The sequence below is a fragment of the Triticum aestivum genome, chromosome 1B (assembly GCF_018294505.1).
Source record: "Triticum aestivum cultivar Chinese Spring chromosome 1B, IWGSC CS RefSeq v2.1, whole genome shotgun sequence".
Lineage (NCBI taxonomy): Eukaryota > Viridiplantae > Streptophyta > Magnoliopsida > Poales > Poaceae > Triticum > Triticum aestivum.
In genome coordinates, this window is record NC_057795.1 from 476,740,688 (window position 1) to 476,747,746 (window position 7,059).

General features: G+C 43.3%; 1 long non-coding RNA gene across 1 annotated transcript in view; it reads left to right on the forward strand.

Annotated features, from left to right (window-relative positions):
• The window catches only part of LOC123132595 (uncharacterized), a 5,509-nt gene extending 4,857 nt beyond the window's left edge, over positions 1-652 (forward strand). Inside the window, exon 2 of the long non-coding RNA XR_006464910.1 lies at positions 310-652. This is a non-coding gene — a long non-coding RNA (uncharacterized lncRNA). The remainder of the gene's footprint in view (positions 1-309) is intronic.
• Positions 653-7,059: the final 6,407 nt, after the last annotated feature.

Genomic DNA, 7,059 nt, shown 5'->3' on the forward strand with positions numbered 1-7,059 from the left:
CTCTCTGTTTTGTAGATGGCAGAGCAACCTATCATACATACGCACTCAAATTTATTTTGTTGAGAGTTTGTTCATTTTCTTATTGATCCATCAAAGAATGGCTATAGTGAATATTTTATATGCACTATATTTTCTATTGTACTCCCTCCGTCTCAAAATAAGTGTCTTGAGCTTAGTACAAATTTGTACTGGATGTAGTACAAAATTGAGACACTTATTTTGGGACGGAGGGAGTATATAGTCATACTGGTCCTTTTTCTCATTTTGTTCTGTTGTAATAATCTTATAATTTGTATTTGCAATCTGTAGTACTTGTCCGTTTCGCCGAGGTGCATCTCCATCTACCCGGGCATGGATTACCTGCCCATGAAGTTTGGAAGTGGGAGCTACAAATCGTCTTTGTCGCACCGGACATAGCCTTTGAGAGTGTGTTGCCCACTAGAAGAAATTGCATCTATATAGCTTGTGTAGCAAAGTTTCTTCATTCAGATGCTTTTCTATCATGTACTCTATAATCCAACTGCCTTGCCTGATTTTTGAACCAGCTACCATATATGTAAATGCATCATCTAACAAGGTCTACTGCTGCGTGCTACTCCCCAAAATTTAATATACTATCACCTCTAATGGATTTCAGCTAGATTTATGTATCTATAATTGTGTCCCCTGTTCCATCTCCATGTGTCACACCGATGACCAAAAAAGCCAACGCAAAGTGCGCTTCCTACTTGGCACCACAGAAGTACGTACCCAATTCTTAGACAAGATTGTGCCGCAGAGGAGGGCTCTCAGGAGGCCCGCAATCGCGGGCCCCAACCACTAGTTAGATATTATACTATAGTTGCTGGTTACTCTGTTGTGTGATCACATGTTTTTTATCTATTGATTGGTGTATTTATTGCTAAAATATCTATTATTTATGTCTTATAAACTGACAATCGAACCGGTGAACCGGCGGTCCGACCAGTAAAAACCTGAACCGGCTGTCTCAGCGGTTTGGCTTTTTAAATTATGCTTGGTGGATGGCTGGGATGGTAAAGCGACGGCGTCAACAAGTGAGAAAGCGGATGCAGAGAAAGTTGAAAAGATAGAGACACGGGGTATGGACGGGGTTTTAGTGGGCCGAGAGTGTTGGAGTCCTACATGGTTTGTGTTCCAAATTCTGAAAAAAAACCCTAAGTTTGCTTCCAGTTTGCGGTAAAACGGACGTCCAGACTGGTTCATGGACTAATGCAGGATGTTGTTGGATGACAAACCATGTATGTACGTTTGCGAGAGGTTTGAGGGTGTACTTTGAAAATGGCCTAAATGTCGCTGATTTAGTAGCGATGAAACAGAGCGATAAATCACGGGTGGACGTGCAGCCACGCGAGGATTGTGTCTCATCTGTTCGCTGCACAAAGATCAGTGCAATATTTGTACAACGAGCCATGTATATTAATTTCTTGGCAGTGTATCAACGTTTTATAGTCCGCGTATGACACGACCAATAAGTGTGAATGGCCCACCTCACCATAAGTATGTATGCCCCATCACAGAATAATTGCAGTAATCTCACATTATTGTTTTAGAGGAGTTAACAGGCAGCCTGACCACCTACTGCATTTTCTCCCCTTCCTTTCTCGATCCAGAAGCTTCTCTCTCACTCATCCTCCTTCATGCATTTTGCTCACCTTTTTTCACACTTGCGCTTCAAAGTAGCACCATGTTCTTATGATAGAATCTCCTATGTTACCACTTTCATATGTTACTAGTAAGAATTTTTTATTATAGAACTTGGCTTGTATATTCAATGATGGGCTTACTCAAATGCCCAAGATCTCCGTGAGCAAGCAAGTTGAATGCACACTCACTTAGTTTTCTTTTGAGCTCTCATACACTTATAGATTTAGTGCATCTGTTGCATGGCAATACATACTCACTCACATTGATATCAATTGATGGACATCTCCATATCCCATTAATTTGCCTAGTTGGTGTGAGAATTTCTTTCTCCTTTTTGTATACTATCACCTTCTATTCCACCCATAGTGCTATATCCATGGATTACGCTCATGTATTGTGTGAGAGTTGAAAAAGGTGAAACACGTTAAAAAGTATGAACGAATTGTTTGGCTTGTCATCGGGGTTGTGCATTATAAATACTTTATGTTAAGAAGATGGGGCATGATAAGACTATATGATTTTGTAGGGATAACTTTCTTTAGCCATGATATTTTGAAAAGACATGATTGATTTTTAGTATGCTTGAAGTATTATTGTTTTTATGTCAATATTAAACTTTTGTTTTGAATCTTATGGATCTGAATATTCATGCCACATAAAAAAAGATTACTTGATAAACATGTTAGGTAGCATTCCATATCAAAAATCCGGTTTTAATCATTTACCTACTCGAGGACGAGCATGAATCAAGCTTGGGGATGTTTGATACGTCTCCAACGTATCTATAACTTTTTATTGTTCTATGCTATTATATTATCCACCTTGGATGTTCTATATGCATTATTATGCTATTTTATATTATTTTTTGGGATTAACCTATTAACCTAGTGCTAGTTGCTTTTTTCCTTGTTTTTGTCTTTTATAAAAAATCAATACCAAACGAAACAAAACATTTTGAGGATTTTTCTTGGACCATAAGACACCCAGGAAACTTCGGGAGGAGGTCAGGGGGCCACCAGTTGGCGACAAGCTCACAGGGCATGCCTCAAGGGGGCGCCCTGCAACCTTGTGGGCCCCCCGTGGCTCTCCTAACCCAAATCTCAATTCTATAAATACCCAAACATTCCGTGTATACAAGAGGGTACACCAAAAAATACTTTTTCCGCCGCCGCAAGCTTCTGTTCTTGTGAGATCTCATCTAGGGGCCTTTTCCGGCACTCCGACAGAGGGGGATTCGATCACAGAGGGCTGCTACATCAACTTTGCTGCCCTTTCGATGATGTGCGAGTAGTTTACTATAGACCTACAGGTCCATAGCTAATAGCTAGATGGCTTCTTCTCTCTCTTTGATCTTCAATACAATATTCTCCTCGATGTTCTCGGAGATCTATTCGATATAATCTTCTTTTGCGGTGCGTTTGTTGAGGCCGGTGAATTACAAATTTACGATCAGATTATTTATGAATATTATTTGAGTCTTTTCTGAACTCTTTTATGCATGATTAAGACAGCTTTGTATTTCTCTTCGATCTATTGATTTGGTTTGGCCAACTAGATTGATTTTTCTTGTAATGAGAGAGGTGCTTTGTAGTAGGTTCAATCTTGCGGTGCCCTCACCTAGTGATAGAAAGGGTAGCAAGGCACATATTTGTATTGTTGCCATTAAGGATAAAAAGATGGGGTTTATATCATATTGCATGGATCTATCCCTCTACATCATGTCATCTTGCTTAACGCATTACTCCGTTCTTGTTAACTTAATACACTAGATGCATGCTGGATATCGGTCGATGTGTGGAGTAATAGTAGTAGATGCAGGCAGGAGTCGGTCTACTTGTCATTGATGTGATGCCTATATTCATGATCATTGCATTGGATATCGTCATAACTATGCGTTTTTCTATCAATTGCTCTACAGTAAAAAAATTACCCACCGGATGCGTTCTTTCAAAAGTGAAGCCTCTGGTAAAATCTATGCCCCCTAGGTCTATTTTTATCATATTATTTTCAGATATATAAAATAAAAAACACAAAAATACCTTGCTGCAATTTATTTACCTTTACTTTATTTTGCATTTTTACTTATCTTTTATACCTATCTCTATTAGATCTCATCCTTGCAAGTGACCGTGAAGGGATTGACAATCCCTTTTTGTGTTGGGTGCAAGTATTTGTTTGTTTGTGTAGGTGTATCTATTGGGGACTTGTATGTTCCTCCTACTGGATTGATACCTTGGTTCTTAACTGAAGGAAATACTTACCTCTACTTTGATGCAACACACTTTCCTCTTTAAAGAAAAAATCAACGCAAACTCAAGAAGTAGCACCGCACCTAAAGCCTCAAGGATCGCCGCCCTTTGACATGAAGAATGAGAGATAAAGAACGAGGGAGAGATGTAAAAACTAGGATAAAAAGTAGTAGATTGATTTGTCGATTGTGTGTTGTGCAATCGGCTGTCACCCCTTACATATATATGAGACGGCTGGACTTCCCGTACAAGAAAAGGTTTCATCTAGTTCTTCCTTACAAGAAAATACATCAATTCACGTCTTAAAACCCTAGTTGTAGTCCAACTCGGATTCAGCCCGGATATGACATGTAAATGTGTCCCCCTCCTTGCTCTGGCTGCGGAATTCACATACGAACTCGGATCAAGATGATCCGGACATCAATTTTACACGACTTGATGAGACTGACAATTCTTCTATTGATCACTTTTCCAAATAAGTCCACCTTGATGCCTTTATGAGTCGATCTTTAGCTTTAGGTCAGAACCCGTCATGGGTTTGACTGGACTGGTCGGTTTTTGTAGCGACTTCGTAGGTCACATATTAACTCAGATGATGATGACCCCGCAAAGTTGACTGTTTGGATGATACACACAACTTCCATGTTGAACACTTTTTCATCCAAAGCCATTTTCTTGACTTTACATGCCCATCTCTTGCTTCTGGTCGGATTAGTCGACAACACTCGGATTTGGAAATCTTTCAATCAGATTTTCATGTGCTTCACTCGGATTATCCGACTAGATTTCTCTAGAGGAAAAAATGTTTTCACTTGGACGACAAATTTTCACTCGGCCGGCAATTTTCATTCGGATTACCCGATTGGATTTTTCAGTCTCACCTTGTTTTGACTCCACGGGCTGCATACGACCTCAGATTGAGAAGATTTATATATGAAAATCAATCTGCTCGACGAGACAAAGACATTGTATGTAGGCAAATCCATTATATGAGGTCGTCTTGGAGGGTTAATCGGCCGAACAGTACTATGAATGTGAAAAGTCAGCATTCCGAGCACAACTGTGGGCCTCGAAATGGGATCGGACAACGATGACCCAAATATCTAAGTTTGTTTATTCTGACAATACGGAACCTTTTAATATTGATAACTTTATTGGTCGAGACCATCATATATATGTTTCTTGTTGCGCCAAAATCTGGTGTCAACACTAGCCTATTGCGGATGGTACCTGCGCAGCGGCGGACAAATGAGAGGTGTGGACAGGCGGTGGAGGACAAGCGGCGTGGAGGCCCGATGTAGTGGTCAAGGTCGCGGAGGACGTTGAGGTCTAGCATGGGCTTGGCGTTGGCGGACGACCGGGGTGGTAAAGCGGCGGCGTCGACAAGAGAGAAATCCGATGCAGAGAAAGAGGAAAAGATGGAGACACGGGACATGGATGGGATTTTGGTGGGCCGTGGATGTCGGAGTCCTACATAGCTGATGTTTGAAATTCTGCGAATCCTTCTAGTTTGCTTTTGATTTTACGGTAAAACAGACATTCGGACTGGTCCGTGGACTGATGTAGAATATTATTGGATGGTGAACTATGTACCGTACGTTTGCGAGAGGTTTGAGGGTGTGCTTTGAAAATGGCGTAAGCGATGGAAAGAGGGAGTACTTAGCAAAATGATCCAAGCATCGGCGTCTAAGCCTGAATTCCGTTTGACTGAGTTAACCTAAAACTTCCCATGGCAGAAGAAATCGACTTGGCCCCGTGTCGCTCCTGCGTTGTTTGGATAGGTGGAACGTAGAAAACCAATTCTCTATAATCCAGGAACAGAGCCTAACATATAACAGAATAAAATCTCGATTGGATGCTCTAACTAATTTCCGTGTTTGGAAGATTTGGTTTTCGGAAACCTCAAAATCCGCGTTTATAGAAAAACGACTATTAGTTGTTTTTGTAAAAGCTTGGTTTGCATATACTCCTATCGCAACTAATCGGTGTCCTCGCGTGCGTCCTCCAGCCTGGCACGGCATGGCCGCCGCCGCGTCACAACTCCGCTGCCTGGTATGATACTCCTCTCGTTCGCCGTCCAGCCACGGCTATGGCCAAGAAGGCATCGACGTGCCGCTGTCTGGTAGGGATGCTCCTCGCGCAGTCGTACTAGTCCTCCGGCCACGACATGGTCGTCGCTAGCTGTTGGCTGGATCTAGGATGATGTGTCGACGCCATCGGTGATGTGCGTCACCTGTGGCATGTCACTGGCTGGTCGGTGTACAGAGATCACATACGGGATGGCGGCCAGGAGCACCCCAACGGCGACGCCACCCTCGGTGAGCTCCTGAAACGCAAGGTCAGCAAGGGCGCGCGCGAGCTCATGCTGGACAAGGACGACCGCACCTCCCTCGAGTCTCTTGACATGTATGGGGTACATGGGACATAGAACACCGAGACCTGGAGTACTTCAGGCGAGTACCCGACGCCGGCGATGGTCGTAAGCACGTACTGGCGGCTGCGCGTGGAGTCGTTCAGGGTCGGTCCAAGGGAAGGCGAGTAATGGCGTCGAGGGATTGAGTACCGAAAACAGAGGAGGAATGGATGTTGGAGCTTGCGGACCGTCTCCAATGGCCAAGTCGAGGAAGCAAGACAGAAAGAGAAGGTCACGGCAAGAGTATTTTATCGAGGGAAGGTCACGGGAGGAGTCAGGACTCGGGAGTAAGCCAAACATATTTTTCTATAAACTGGTTTTACATAAAATAATTTCTAAAACCGGTTTTGCTAAACATCAGCTAAAAACACGTTCTCTATAATCCCATGGATAATCTTTGTTAGCCAAACAACCATTAAAGTCCCCGCAAAAAAGAAAGTACAATTAAAGTGCCAGGGACGAAAACATACGCCGAAATCACTACAGTATTCGACAATGGCACAGCGACGCCACCGTGTATATACCTGTGACCAGCATCGTGCCAGGCGTCTACCGAAGTCGACCACGCCTGTCGTCGCTCTCCAAACCCAAACCCAAACCCAGTCGAGAAGCCGTTGGGGCCATGCCGACCCCAGCCACGTACGGGATTGCCGGTCGCATGCCCCCACACGCCAACAGCAGCTCGTGACGGGTGAGGTCACGCCAGACGCCACCAATTTTGTCCCGCCGGCG